The sequence below is a fragment of the Phoca vitulina genome, unplaced genomic scaffold, assembly GCF_004348235.1.
Source record: "Phoca vitulina isolate PV1807 unplaced genomic scaffold, GSC_HSeal_1.0 scaffold11, whole genome shotgun sequence".
Taxonomy (NCBI): domain Eukaryota; kingdom Metazoa; phylum Chordata; class Mammalia; order Carnivora; family Phocidae; genus Phoca; species Phoca vitulina.
In genome coordinates, this window is record NW_022589714.1 from 36,967,593 (window position 1) to 36,983,263 (window position 15,671).

The 15,671-nt window shown below is 41.2% G+C and overlaps 1 protein-coding gene across 1 annotated transcript in view; it reads left to right on the forward strand.

Moving 5' to 3' along the window:
• Positions 1-15,671, forward strand: part of RCAN2 (regulator of calcineurin 2) — a 265,414-nt gene that overhangs the window by 75,188 nt on the left and 174,555 nt on the right. The gene's annotated exons all lie outside the window — the stretch shown is intronic.

Genomic DNA, 15,671 nt, shown 5'->3' on the forward strand with positions numbered 1-15,671 from the left:
TATATATATATATATAAAATGAAGTTTTGTTTCTCTTTTTTTACTTATATAATCTACCAGTATGAGTGAAAGTGCTTTTCTTTAGTAGAAGTTAAATCTTTGATACTACCCAGTTTATTCATTGCACTTTATTAGAACAGCAATTCTGGCTAAAGAGAAAAGAGAAAGGATCATTTTTGAAATGAAGAAAAGGGATTAAGTATAAGAACATAAAATTATGGAATTTCTTTATAATTTATTCTTGGCTCATTTGGTTCTAAGTTATTTAGAAATTTGAAAATAGATGTGCAATATTACATAGAATGGATAACTATTAATTCCTCTTGATAACTGTATATGCTAAATTTAAATCAAGAGCACGAATTGTAGCATCGGCTGTAGGGGGATAAGGGTCAGTAATGGACTAGACACAGCCTAAGTTTCTTTCCCTTCTATGAGCTCTTAAGCTGCCATTGGCGATGTAAGAATAACCATGGGTACGCCCAACAGGCAGCCAAGATTGAGCACCTGCCATGTGGTAAGCGCTTTACGTATGTTATCTCTAACCTTTAAAGTAATAGGAAAGGTTGACCAGCTCTATTTTATGGATAAGAGCTCAAGAGATGTTACATGGCTTGTCCAAGGGCATCCAGAAAGTAAGCAGAGTAACCAAGTTCAATCTCATAGGGTTTAGAACTGGGGTGACACTAAGAAGAGGTGATAGAGTAAGTCATTCCTTGTTGAGAGGATGTTCTAAGTTTAAATATTTGACTCCAATCATCCCATTTTTTATCCTTTATTTATGCACACATTTCTACTCTAGCAATTCTTGAGTGCCTCAAGTCCTTCAGGACAGACCTCCAGTCCATCCCTTTTCATGACCTTACTACCTCCTTACCAGCTTAAAGGTTATGCCCCATCACTATAATGACATCCTTCGGAATGCTCTCAATATTTTTGCTACCTTTACTATATTCTCCTGAGAAAGACTTCACCCTAGCTTACCTCAGTTCACGAGTCTGCCCCTGCTGGAGAAGAATACACAACTGGCTGACTCTTCTCCCTTTATATTCAATAAAAGAAACCACAATTGGACATTTAATCCTACTGGTGTTTCTAGTGTAGATGTTCACTTTTTCACTCTCTTAAATGGTTGTTTCACACCTTCATCTTTCCTCCAGAGCCAGTCTCAGATGATGATGGTGCATCATGCTTCATTGAGGAGCAAGCAGGATCTCTCCACCCTCATCTTTCTTCATGCCTCCTGGTTTACCAACCTGATTCCATATTAACTCATGCTCTCTGCCTTGTCTCCTTTTGCAAAGGTGGAAGTATCTCTGCTCCTAGCAAGGGCCCAACCTTTTCACTGTGCTCAGAGTCCCAACCTATCTTGCCCCCCAAACTTTTTGTACCTACAGTGAGCCTTCACCCCCACATGATGAATTGCTTTCTTTCTACTGGATTTTTCCTATCGGCATATAGAGATATCTCCTCTCCTTGAAACAAAACAGTCTCCTCTCTGCCCTATGTCTTTTTTCAACTATTTCTTTTGTCCCCTTTACAGAAAATCTTCTTTTTTCTCTAATCACTGTCTCCCTACCTCATATGGATTCCTCAGCCTGCTTCCAATCAGACATCTCTCCCTGTTAATCCACTAAGAAGCTGTCATCAAAGTGATAATGACCTTCCTGCTGCCAAACCCAATAGTTACCTTTTTCCATATCATTCTTGACCTCTCAAGAACATTTGACAAAGTTGACCATTACTTCCTCTTCAAAATTCTTTTGTCTTTCATGACACTATAATCTCCATTTCTCTTTCTTACTGATTACTTCTTCTCAGGGTCCTGTTCTCCTTTCCCTCATCTAAACTTGAAGTGCCTCTTAGGTACGTAATCGGCCACCTTCTATTTTTTATTTATATGTTCTCCATAGGTGGTCTCATTCACCCATGTGAATGCCAGTGACCCTTTGACTGCCTACCTCTAGCCTTGTCTGTGCTTCAGAACTCCAGGCTCAAAGATTTAATTGTCCACTGGACACTTCCATGTAAGTTGAAACTTCTCCTCAAACTTAATGTGGGTAAAGCAGACCTTTTGGTACCCTCTCAGGAAGCCTGTTTGTCCTGCTACATCTCCATAAACACCATTACCACCCACTCAGTTATTCAAGTCAAAAATCTGGGAGACATTCATCTTCCTTTTCCTCTCCTTAATATATAATCTATATACAAGTTCTGTAAGATCTGTGTCTTAAAAAATCCTGGATCAGACTTCTTCACTCTATCTCTACCACTCTCATTTCAGATTAAGACACCATTATCTCTTGCTTGTAATAGTCTCCTAGTTGGTCCTCCTGCTTCTGCTATTGGGCTGTCTACAATCCATGCTCCTCACAGCATCCAGAGAGACTTTTACAAAGTGGAAATAGGATGATTATGTCAATTCTTTATTTAAAGCCCTCCAATCACTTCCCAACATACTTAGAATAAAGTTCAGAGCTCCTTACTCTGCTTATGCCCTGCTGACCTTTCAGATATTATCTCATCTATTCTTCTCACTCATTATGTTTCTGCCACACATTCTCTCTCTTTCCCTCCCCCCTCCTTCCTTGAGCCAGCTCTTCTTTCTTCTGCAGACACTCTTCTTCTTGATCATGATAGGATTGGATATTTCTTTTCATTCACATCTCAACTTCAGTGTCTTATCCTTAGAGATGAGACTTACTCTCATATCCCTTTTTCATTCTCTACTTGAAAATGATCTGATAAAAAATCGCTTATTTTATGATTTGCTGGGTGGTTAGTTAGTTCATTTCGCTCTCTCCCAATCAACTCCATGAGAGAAGGACCTTGTGTGAACCCCTTTCTGCTCTATTCTCCATGCCCGTATCCATTTTGTTGATGAATGAATGAATGGACCAGTATGCCAGAAATAAAATCTACTCACAAGTCTTGTTTCAGGGATAGAATGGACAGCGAATGAAAAGAGTGGTTTGGTACAAGAAGCAATGAAACTAGGAACTTGAAATGTATGAAATAAAAACAGTAATAAGCCATTCAGAACTACTGAGTAAGACTGGGGAGGGGTCAATATGCCAAAAACTACCCCGAAGTAGCTGCTGTGTTCTGGCGTTTTTGATATAATTTAATTTTGTTTCCCTGTCATGGTGGAAGGACCAAAGAACAATGAAATGACCCAAGCAGGAAAAAAAAAAAAAAAAAGCAACATTAACTCAAGTAATCCACGGATGAAATGACCAGCCCTTAAATAATTGAGAACTTAACTACATTTTCTAAAAACATTGCATATAACTTTACTGTCTTTTGCTACCCGAGGATCAGCTGAGTAGGCTGGGCAGCTGTGAGTACCTGAGTAGTTCTTCTTACCCAAACTGTACCTCTTCAAGGGTGTCCAGGGGGATGCCCTGGTCCTACAGGAGGAATGGGGTCCCCTATGACGGTCCATTGCTTCCTGTGCCCTTACTGTCTTTCTAAGGGCAGAGCTGCTATTGTGCTCAGGCTGATCGGTTCACTTACATGCTTGCTGAGGACTTGCATGTACCAGGCACTGTGCTGGGCCCAGGGCTACTGCTGCTGCCTTCCCTGCCTGCCCAGTTGCTTCATCTCCTTCAGGTTTCCCACATACTGCCACCTGTCACACCACTTTGTCCCTGAGCAAGGGCATTAGTAGGAAATATTTTTCTAGCATAAAAATACTTCCCAGGCAGAGACTATGACTTTTTTCATTGATTGGTTATGGAGGTGGCTGTCCATGGTCTGTATTGGTAAATATTTTCTTGTAACAATCTTTTAATTTAGTTGTGTGGAGTCCATTGATTAATGGATCGATTCCAACATTTCCTTAGTTTCAAGTACTGAACTAGATGCATGGATGCAGAGAGCAAAAGGACCCTGTCTTTGCTCTCTGAAATTAAATCTGGTGAGGAAAACCATGTTTCCGCTCAGCTTCTAACCATGTATTTTTTTGAAAATACCAAAGAGTGACCTAACTCCACACTAAAGACCTAGGGCAGATCTAGTAGATAATTGCACAGGCTCCAGAGACCTGTTGAAAACCCAGCTCTGCCACTTAGTAACTGTGGCCTTGCAGAAGTTCCTTAATATCTCTGACCCTTGGTCCTTCATATGTTAAATGTCAGGAGAGTTAGAATGTAGGAAAAGTACACAGAGTAAGTGTTCATAAGTAGTAGCTACAATTATAATAAGAAATAATTGTTACTTGACACTCTTATTTAAATATTAAAAAGTCACTAAGGGTTCCTTTCAACAAAAAACATGATACGTAGATGAATAACATTATAACAGACCCTTCTTAATATTTTTGTTTGTTGAGTTGTTTCCTGGGGGGCAACAACAATCATGTCTCTAATTCAGGCCTTTTGCTGTTTTTGCTTATTCTATAGAGAACCATAGTACCCTGTAGTGAAATTTTTGAGCATCTTCATGTGAATAAAGGACTTCACTGAATACCCCATCCAACCCTGTTGATGCTTTGCTGAAGGCAGGTTTTGGCTACCTTTCCTAAGTGCTGCACGTACACACTTTCCCCACTTCCCTCCACTCTGTTTTCCACCACCTTCCAGTCCTTCCATCACCATCCTTTGCAAGGAGCAACACAGATTTATGACTTTCCCGACACACCAAGCAGGGTACCCAGACTCTACTCAGGGACCTGGTCTCTTCATGCAACCTAGTCTGGCTTATTAGTATGGATGACTTAAAATCTGTTAGTCCTATTCTATGACTAAATGATAATTATAGGACTCTATTTTATAGCATGAGCCATCTCCTAGACTCAGCCAATGGCATTGCCTTTGAAAACTTGAGTTTCTATATGGCAGAGGGAGGCGCCAGCCACTAGATCATAGAATGGTGTTGTCATAATTCCTTGTGGGTCAGAGCCTTGGTGCTGGCTTTGATTTCTTACCTTAAAAGCCTATCTCACCTCAAGTAACACAAGCAATGGGAGCCACATTCTTTTCAAATTCACCAGAAAGTTTAAAACTTGCCTTTAGTGGGCATGACCCCTGTGTTCTTAGATAGCATATCCTACATCAGGGTGCAAGCTGTTGAACTGTCTCTAAACAATAAAAACCCCTCTGGACAGACACACCTCAGTCAGTCTGGTGGAGAGGTCTGGCAACTTGCTTTGCCAGAGAGGATAGTCTCAGGTCCATCGTTTGAAGCCCCTGGCCCTCATTTCATTGGTCATTGTTAAGTGATCAATGGCAGTGCGATAGCAGAGTAGGAGAGCTGTTAGAGCTTCTAGAAGCTCCTGTTCACCTGACACTTAACCGTGGGCCAGGTGTTTCTCTAACTTTGTGCGTGTGTTAAATACACATAACATAAAATTCACCATTTTCACCATTTGGAAGTATCCACCTCAGGGACAGTAAGTACACCCACACTGTTGTGCAACACATCGATCCCACCATCGATCTCTGGGAATTTTGTCGCCTTGTAAAACTGAAACTCTAGAGCCATTAAAGGAATTCCCCGTTCCTCCCTCCCCCCCAGCCCCTGGTACCCTTGTGTCTACTTTCTGTCTCTATGACTTCGATTACTCTAGGTACTTTATATAAGTGGAATCGTGCAATATTTGTCCTTTTGCATCTGGCTTATTTCAGTTAGCAGAAGGTCCTCGAGATGCACTGATGTTGCAGCATGTGCCAGAATTTCTTTCCTTTTTAAGACTGAATAATATTTCATTGTATGTATATACAGTAGTCCGCTTATCCACAGAGGATATGTTCTAAGAGCCCCAGTGGATGCCTGAAACCGCGGATAGTACTGAACCCTATATGTACAATATATTTTCCTTTACCTACATACCGATGGTAAAGTTTAATTTATAAATTAGGCACAGTAGGACATTAATAACGACTGATAATAAAATAGGACACTTATACAGTATACTCTAATGAAAGTTATGTGACTGTGGTCTCTGTCGTTCTCTCAAAATATTTGATTGTGCTGAACTCACCCTTCTTCTTATGATGACGTGATATGATTACATGCCCACATGATGAGATGAAGTGAGGGGAATGACGTAGGCACTATGACGTAGCATTAAGCTGACCTGCTGTTGATCTTCTGACGGTGTCAGAAGGAGGAGCATCTGCTTCCAGGCCTCAGTCGACCACAGGTAACTGAAACTGGTGGAAAGCAAAGCTGTGGGTAAAGGGGAGGACTACTGTACCTCGTTGTTTATTCATCTGTCAGTGGGTGCTCTGTGTCCTTTTAGATAGGGTATATTCTATCTGATCTTCCCAGCCACCAGAGGCTCTTCTTACTGTTCGATATTTGAAGCAAGTGTCTTCAGAGGTTTCAGGTATTTGTTCATGGTTACATGCTAAAAAGTGGAGTTGCTGATAGGCAAACCTATCCCTGCTGAGCTACAGAGCCTGTGAGTTTTCTCCCCCTCCCAGCTTCCTGTGTGCACCAGCCACTGTTGAACAGTAAGGATGGCCGACATCGTGCATGCAAAAGGACTTCGAAAGCCACAAATTGACAAATAGCTTAAGATCATATTATTCTGTTAACATTAAATATTTTCCAAATAACACTGTTAATTTATGTGCTTTTGAATTACCCAAAGAAGATTTGCTCTACAAGGTAGAATTTTTCACAGAATAAGAAAATCATATTTCCTACAGGCTATTCTTAAGAGTCTGCTTCTTATCTGGAACCATAACCAAGACTAGGCACTCAGAAAATACTTGAACACTGCAGTAACAGGCAAGGGATTGTATTTGTAAAAGCTGGTCTGGTCCCAGAACCGGTTGACTTTTTGTCAGGCATGCATTCTGCCTTGTGGCCAGAAGGTGGAGCCATACCATTTCAAATACCCTAGGTGCTGTTTACTATTCAGCCTTTTTTAGCATGTCCTAATCAACTTCAAATAGAATGGGGTCTATTATTGATAATATCTCACATCACCTGCTGTCTCAAACCTTCGGTCCAAAATATTTTATGAGCTTTTACATAGAGAAAAATTTGTAAAGGAATGCAAGAGAGAGTAAAATATTAGCGTAGTTCCTGGTACATCATGGGCTCCTTTTACATAGTGAAAGAATGAAGGAATGAATGAATGATTCATTTGAAAGCCTGTTATAAAAAAGTGAGATTGGAGAAAATGGCCCATGGAAGCAAACCACAGTCCACCTTTTTTGGCCTCTCCCCTGTTAACGTTGTGGAATGAAAGTGTGGGGTCTAGTTGTAAACATCTACACTACACGTTTTAGAAATGCAATGCCATGGAAGTCAATTGAGTATGTAAACTGCAGCCAGAATTGATTAAGTGGTATTCGAAGCCCATAAAGGAGTTAAGAAACCTTTGAAAGGTGAAGAATAATAATGTAAGAACAAACTCTGTTATATTATATCTGGTTTTATTATACAACTTTTCTGTATCTACTAAATGTGATTTTTAGTATTGCATTCATATTTGCTCATACAATTGTATACAAAAGAAAGTTAATCTGTAGGATTCTGGGATTGGATGAGAATGTTGAAAGATCCTTTTAGGCTATTCCCTTTCTTTACACAGAATGCCTAATATTTATTTATGAACTATGTTCCTAAAAACTCTAAGATAACGTCAAATAAATCAACATAAAGGAATCTAGTCTATTAGCATAATTTAGGACATCTTAATGGCAAGTGATCTTGATTTGGATTTTTGTGGTTTGATATAACCCTATGAAATTCACAGGCCTTGGAATGTCTCCCAATTCCCAAGGTTTTAGGTAATGGTTGGCCCTTTCTTCACTCCTCTTGACTTTCTGACATAGAAAAAGCAATGTGCAGGAGTAAACGTGATGCTAGCCATCCCTAGGAGGATGGCATTTCTCTTGGCCAAACTCCTTCCTGTTGGAAAAAGCAAAACCAGCAAACCAGGTAGAAATGTCCTTCCCTCGCCAAGCCCCTAACCAATCTATTTCATATTCCTTATTATCTGGATACTCAAAGTGGTTGAATAACTCAGTCAGGTAGAGCGCCAAGATAGAGAAGTGAAGGAGACGAGTTCCTTCTCTGCGTGGCTGGCAGCTTTGCTCTCTTTGGCTGGCAGGAAGGAACTATACCCTAACCTTGGTCCCTGCACTAGGTGTCCTAGTGGTGCATTGGGCATCAGTCTGTCACCATCACCAGAAATAGGAACAGTGCTGGAAATACTCAAGTTACGCGTGCTTCCCTCCTAGCAGAATCTTCAGTACGTGAAAGGCAGCCCATCCAGCTCTGCTTCTAGAATAGAGGGAGGCCAGGCTAACATGCGAGCTAATTAGTCACCATCTTCCGTAGCAGGACAAAGGAACCCGCGCTGCAGTCTGCGGCATGTTGCCACCAAGAGCCTGCAGACATCCCAGCTGTTCCGCCCTGTATCGGATGGCTCTAAACGTGTGAACAGGTACCCGGGCAAAGTAGGGAAGTAATAGGAACATCGTCAGTGAAAGCTATCTCTTCCAGGTATCCCACAGAGGCTGCCTAGGAAACAAAATGTTTGTGATTCCAGAAGGACTCCGACTAGAAAAGCCTCAGAAGTTGTTTTAGAAACAGCTTCTCTCCTGAGGGAATAATCATGGATTTTGTAAATATCAATCTCCACAGACTGATGACTTTGAAAAAATCAAAGCTGCTTCTTTCCAGATGGGCAGTTTCAGGGTTGGACAGTACCGTTCCATTTTAATCTCCAATTTCTTATTTTGTTATACTTCTTTGGGACATACTCAGGTTTTAATTTTTATATAGTCCTCAATCAGTATTCTTCTTCTTCTTTTTTTTTTTTTCCCTCCTCTTTTTCCCCTTAGAGGCAACTTCTAAAGGCCTGGCCCTCTGTAAGATCAGGTCATCTCACCTTTATTTTTATCGAGTACTGTTAAATCACCCATCCATCGGAAAGCCTCTGGAATTGCCTGAAGAGACACCTTGGGAACTTTGGCATCTCTGGAGGCCCATGTGGCTCAAAATCTGAGCTGTATCCCACTCACCTGGCTTCTGGTTAAAACCAGCAGGCCCCACCCTTAGGGATTCTGCTTCAGTAGGTCCGCTAAGGGGCCTGAGCCTTTGTGCATCTGCCAGGGTCCTGGGAGCTGCTGATTTTGCTGCGGCTGGTGCAGGGACTGCACTTGGAGAACCACAGCTGTAGGTCAAGGTGTGGGTTTCCAGACTCGGTTGAACATAAAATCACCCAAATAACTTAATGACAAATGCAAATTTCCTGACCCTGTCACAAAATAGGATATTAACATCTACAAAATAAAATGATATATAATTATCAATCTTGAAGTAGACTTCTTTACCCCAACCCCCACAGATATTTTTAAAAATCCTTATCCTTCAAGGGGCTCCTGGGTGGCTCAGTCAGTAAAGTGTCTGACTCTGGATCTGAGCTCAGGTCCTGCTCTCAGGGTCACCAGTTCAAGGCCTGTGTTGGGCTCCATACTGGGCGTGGAACCTACCTAAAAAATAAATCGTTATCCTTCAAGGTCTAGTACTCTGTCCATGAAGCAGTTCCTGGCAGCAAGAATGCTTTCATTCTTTTTTTAATTTTTTTTAGATAAGAGGAAAAATTTTAATGTTATGATTTTATATTGATGAATGTTTTCCCAGACACAATATAATATGATAGATCATACAACCTCAGTGACTACTGATAAACTTTTTTTTACTTTTACTTTTTTTAATACATTTTTTAAAATTTTATTATACTGTGTTATGTTCGTCACCATACATTACATCATTAGTTTTTTTTTTTTTTTAGATTTTTATTTATTTATTTGACAGAGAGAGAGAGACAGCGAGAGAGGGAACACAGGCAAGGGGAGTGTGAGAGGGAGAAGCAGGCTTCCCGCGGAGCGAGGAGCCCGATGCGGGGCTCGATCCCAGGACCCTGGGATCATGACCTGAGCCGAAGGCAGACGCTTAACGACTGAGCCACCCAGGCGCCCCACATCATTAGTTTTTGATGTAGTGTTCCATGATTCATTGTTTGCGTATAACACCCAGTGCTCCTCCATGCAATACGTGCCCTCCTTAATACCCATCACCAGGCTAACCCATCCCCCCACCCCCCAAGAGTGCTTTCATTCTCATGAACAATCAAAATATTGTATTTTTCCCGTTCTTACTACTATTTGAATGTAGACTTTTTAAAGATGGGGTTTTTGCCTGAGTGTTCTTGGAATTCTTCTTGAGGACTTCGATAAAGCGACTGTTTAAAAATTTTTAAATCATTACTTTCTTTGTTTCTCATGAAAAATCCAAGTTTCATTTCCACTGAGGTCTTTGTAGTTGAGTGGCTGCTACCGTATAAGGAAAGATGCAGTTTTGTTTTGTTTTGTCTTGTTTTTAAATAAGTGTGTACTACCATTAACTCCTGACTGCATTAGCTTCGGACCTGGTTTCATGTAAATCTGGTTATGCTGAGGATGCTAAGAGGGAGCTCTTGCTGTGTTGCGTTTCTGCGTGTTGGGCTTTATCTCTTTTCGTGCCTCCTTTCACGTCCCCACCCCTCTGGGAGTCTATGGCTACTTTACCAAGTAGTCCGCCCAGAAGAGTTGATGAGGAACAGAGCCACTATATGTTTTTCTGCCACTGGGGGACAGTAGAGTCTCAGTCCCATGCTCCAGGAGCTCAGACTTTGGGGTTTTAGGGTCAGTTTTAGAGGTTTCTGTCACCTTTATTAGACAGCGAAGGTCATGGGACCCAGTTTTTGGATATTTGTTGCTGAATCCCCCAGCACCTAATTGTATAGCTAGTTTCCAAAGGAAATACTGTGATTTTTATTTCAGAGAAATCATCAGCTACTTGTCTAGTTTTCTGAAACATAAAATGATGGGAATAAAGCATAAAGTGGAAGGGATTAAAGTGCTATTATTTCCACTGGTAATTTATAGCCACGCCATTCAAGGAAGTAGCTTCTAAAACTGTAAAATGTGTCTTTTAAAGTGTTCACAGACAGCTTATGTTAAAGCCAAGGGTTTACTAGAAGCAGAGCGCTAAGACCTGTTTCTCTCTTGAGTCATTTGTAAACATTAACAAAAAGAGGGGACAGAAACATTTCTTTCAAATTGCTGTAAACCTCAAACATCTCTCCCTGGTCTCCCATCAAAATCCTTAATGCCTGTGAAGGCTGAGTGGTCAGTGAGGACTGGACTAAAGGTTTATGCCTTTGATAAGCACATTTGAAGCCTGAGAAAGAAATGAGAACAGACCAAGAAATATCTGCCAGAATTTAATGACATTTGGAGCAATGGCTTTATCTGAGAAAATTAGATAATACTATCTTTTTTTTTACATTGAGTATACATGGAAACACTCACATCCAAATTTGCCAAGCCTGTTACAAGATGGTAGAGTGAATCTTGGCATATTAAATGTACTGGTATGCCACCTTTTATTGCAAAATAGATTGCATCCAGGGTGCCTGGGTGGCTCAGTTGGTTAAGTGACTGCCTTCGGCTCAGGTCATATCCTGGAGTCCCAGGATCGAGTCCCGCATCAGGCTCCCTGCTCAGCAGGGAGTCTGCTTCTCCCTCTGACTCTCCCCCCTCTCATGTGCTCTCTCTCTCATTCTCTCTCTCAAATAAATAAATAAATAAAATCTTTAAAAAAAAAATAGATTGCATCCAGCTATTGCTTAATCTTTACATTTATGAGATCATAACTGGTTTTCTTCAGAAGAAAGAACTGCTCAGGATTCAGGAAAGTGCTTTTATCCTGGGATGTAGAAAAGGAAATGAGAGCTGTGATACAGTCTTGCAGGGGTTATATGGGTTTTTTTTCTACAGCTTCCTATGGAGAAGCTGATACGCCAATGTGGTAAGCATCTGCCTAGTGTCATATAATTCAGATTTCCTAGACCCTGCCTTCCATTTAACTACCAGGTTGGCTTTTTTCCATTTTTGCAACATTTAACCTCTAACGATTTGTCTGTATTACATTTAGAAAGGAATTGGTAGATTCAAAATCAATGTATTTGATGTATCCCAAAGAACTACTTTTTTTTTTTTTAATTTAAATTCAACTAGCCAGCATCTAATACATCATTAGTTTTTGGATGTAGTGTTCAATGATTCCTTAGTTGCGTATAACGCCCAGTGCTGATCACATCACATGCCCTCCTTAATGCCCATCACCCAGTTATCGCAAGGAACTCATTTTCTGAACTGTATTAAAAGTATATTTATTTTGTGGATTGTACTAAATTTCTAGAATAATTTTTATTCCAACCCACATTTAAGAATTGAATATATAGCTAGTACAGTACTCTAGACCTGGCCGCAGGGTAAATGTTGACAAGAATAGGGTTTCAAGAACAGCTTTAGTAAGCAGATCCCAAATAACATAAACAAAAATATACTTAAGTACTTACTTTATAACAAATTATCTTTATGTAGCACCTTAGGTACAAATACTTAGTGGTTATGAAATTATAAAGATTGATATTTCAAGCAGCATGGTCTGTGACCAAAAGAGAAATCACATTCCTCTTGCAAATCACCTGCTCTATGCTTAGACCCCCCCCCACCCTGTACCCTGCCCCAAAACACAAATGCCAAGTGGCCAGTCCCCACCTCAGAGGCCCAGAACACTTGCTCTCTGTACAGTACTGTACAGTGATCTTGGGAGTTTTTGGTAAACTTTTTTGTGCGTGCCAAACTTTTGCTACTGTTAATAACTCACTTTGTGTGAAGCTCTATTTTAAATAGTGTGTGAGCAGGTAAGGGTAGATAGGAATGAAAAATATATTCGCGATTCCACCCTTTGATGACACATCCCACTAACCAGAATCTAGCCAGCAGGCCTTGGAAAAGCTAAATATCCAAGGTCGAGAACTACCCAGCAGTCGGGTCTTGCAGAATTATTTTTTATCACAACACACACACACACACACACACACACACATCTAGCCATACAACACACAGGTAAAATATTTTTTTTCGCACATAATAAGTGCTTGGTAACCACATGCTGGTTGGTGAGCTGAATCCAGCTCTTTTGGGAATCCAGCTCTTTAGGGTTTTGTATTCAAACTTCTGCTACTTGAGCTTTTCAGATGCCACGTTTGCCACATAACTAAAGATGTGTTAACGGTTGTGGTGGATTCGGAAAGCTTACAGGAAATCTTAGGGCAGAAATGAACTTAACACCAACTACTTGCGCTTGCACTGTTCACGAGTGACTTTGAAACTCACCCGATCCCACTGGGGGCAGCCCAGGCCAGCCTCCTGCAGAACTCAAGTCAGACTCAAGCAGGCACACGCCCTCCTGGGGAAAGCTTTGGGGGGGTCTCTTGCTGTGCTTTTTTTCTCTCTGTGCTTCTTAATACCTTGGACAATGAGAGCTGGTGGGGAAAGGCACCCAAATCTCAATGTTCTTTCCAGAATTCAGACTGTAAGGAGACCCTTGGGAGCACTGGCAATGGCCCAGTAGTAGGGATGGGAGATACAGTCCCCAAACACGAAGCAGAAAGAGAGAAGACAGTGGGCTGGTTCCTGCCCAGGTGGGAAGGATGGAGGAGGAAAGGTGATTCTGGGGCTGTGAGGGTCCGATGCGAACCTATGGGCAGTGTTGTGCTGCAGGAAGGGCTCTGTGAGGGAACAGCTTTGCCTAATTTCATGCCGAGAAGCACGGCTGTGCTGTTTACTTGTGATTATACTGGGAGATGGTTCTCAGAATCTAGCCTGTGGGAGGACCACTGGGAAACTTGCTAAAAAACAGAGTTCTGGGTCCTTTCCCAGAGGTTCTGTTATAGTGGCCTAGAATCGGGCTTAGAGGGGTGCATGTTTAACCACTATTAGGGGTGTTTCTCATTTGGGTGGTCAGGGGAGGAGATATATATTTATATAATATATAATATATATAACTATATATATTATTTTATATGTTATATAGAATTGTATATAATATATAATTATCTTATATGTTAAATTATAAATTATATAATTATATGATATATATTACATATATTTATATATATAAATTGTATATAATATACAAATTGTATATACGTATATATATATAATTATATAATTTATTTATTTAAATTCAATTAGCCAACATATAACAAATCATAAGTTTTTGTTTTATTTATTTATTTTTTATTATGTTATGTTAATCACTGTACATTACATCATTGGTTTTTGACGTAGTATTCCATGATTCATTGTTTGAATATAACACCCAGTCATAAGTTTTTGATGTGATGTTCATTGATTCATTAGTTGAGTGTAACACCTAGTGCTCATCACATTACGTGCCCTCCTTAATGCCCATCACCCAGTTGCCCCATCTCCCACCCACCACCCCTTCAGCAACCCTCAGTTTGTTTCCTGGAGTCCCGAGTCTCTCATTGTTTGTCTCCCTCTCTTATTTCTTCCCCTTCAGTTTTCCCTCCCTGTCCCTATGATCCTCTGTGGTTTCCTTATATTCCATATATGAGTGAAACCATATGATAATTGTCTTTTTCTGATTGACTTATTTCACTTAGCATATGCCTGGGTGGCTCAGTTGATTTAAGTGGAGGGTATATTTTAAGGAGCACCGTCTGTCACAGAGAACAGGGTCTGAAGCAGAAGGAAGCCTTTCTTTTCTTACAAATATTGGTCATTTTTTTTTTTTTCTTGAGTATGGCCGGTACCACCTTGTCCCCCCACTGCTATGGGATAGTAGACACGGGAGCCTTAGCCCAGGGCTCCCCTACCTGCAGTGGGGTATGGAAAATGCCCTGGGATTTCTGGGCCACAGGAGTCAATGCTGATGTGAGGGCAGGGGCAAGAGGAAGAAGCAATGAAAAGCATCACCTGTCAGGAACTAATGAGAGACACTGACTCCCAGGCAGGGTCAGGCTGCCTTCACCTCTAAGACCAACCAATCATGTCTCCCCAGTGTTCGCATTCTGGTCCAAGATAAATGGTAGTTGAGGATGAGAGGGGGTAGGGAATGAGCTTTCCTGGAAGCCTGGACTCAGTGGGCTTTAGTAAGTGCTAAGGAGAATGGAAGACCAGGCCAGGTAGAGAAATCAGTGAAAGCCAGGCAGCCGTCTCAGTGGAGGTGATCATATGAATGGGCAAAGAAGAGGGAAACTCCCGTTTTAGGCAGAATACAGAAACATGGGAAACCAATGACTAGAGGTGGAATCCAGAGCCTGGAGGAAATTTCCAGATATAGGATGTTTGTTTCTGGCTAGGAGATAATGGGTGGGATACTCGGTATTCCATGAACGAGAAAGTTCACTTTGCAATTGCCCTTGTGTAGTGCTTTGAACTGTGCCCCTCCCCCAAAGATAAATCCATCCAGTACCTGTGAATGGGACTTTATTTGGTAAAAGGGTCTTTGTAAATATAATTAAGTTGAAGATCTCAGGGTAAGATCATTCTGGACTAGGGTGAGCTCCAAGTCCAATGACAAGTGTCCTGAGAAGAGGAGAGGAGAGGGAAGGGGAGGAGAGGGGGAGAAACATGGTGGCAGGGATTGGAGTGCTGTGCCTACGAGCCAAGACACAACAAGGATGGCCGGCTTAGAAGGGGACTGTCCCCTGGAGCCTCCAGAAGAAACCAACCCTGCCAACACCTTGATTTCAGACCCCTAGCTTTCAGAGCAGTGAGAGAATGCATTTCTGTTATTTTAAACCACAGAGTTTGTGGTAATTTGCAACCCTAGGAAACAAA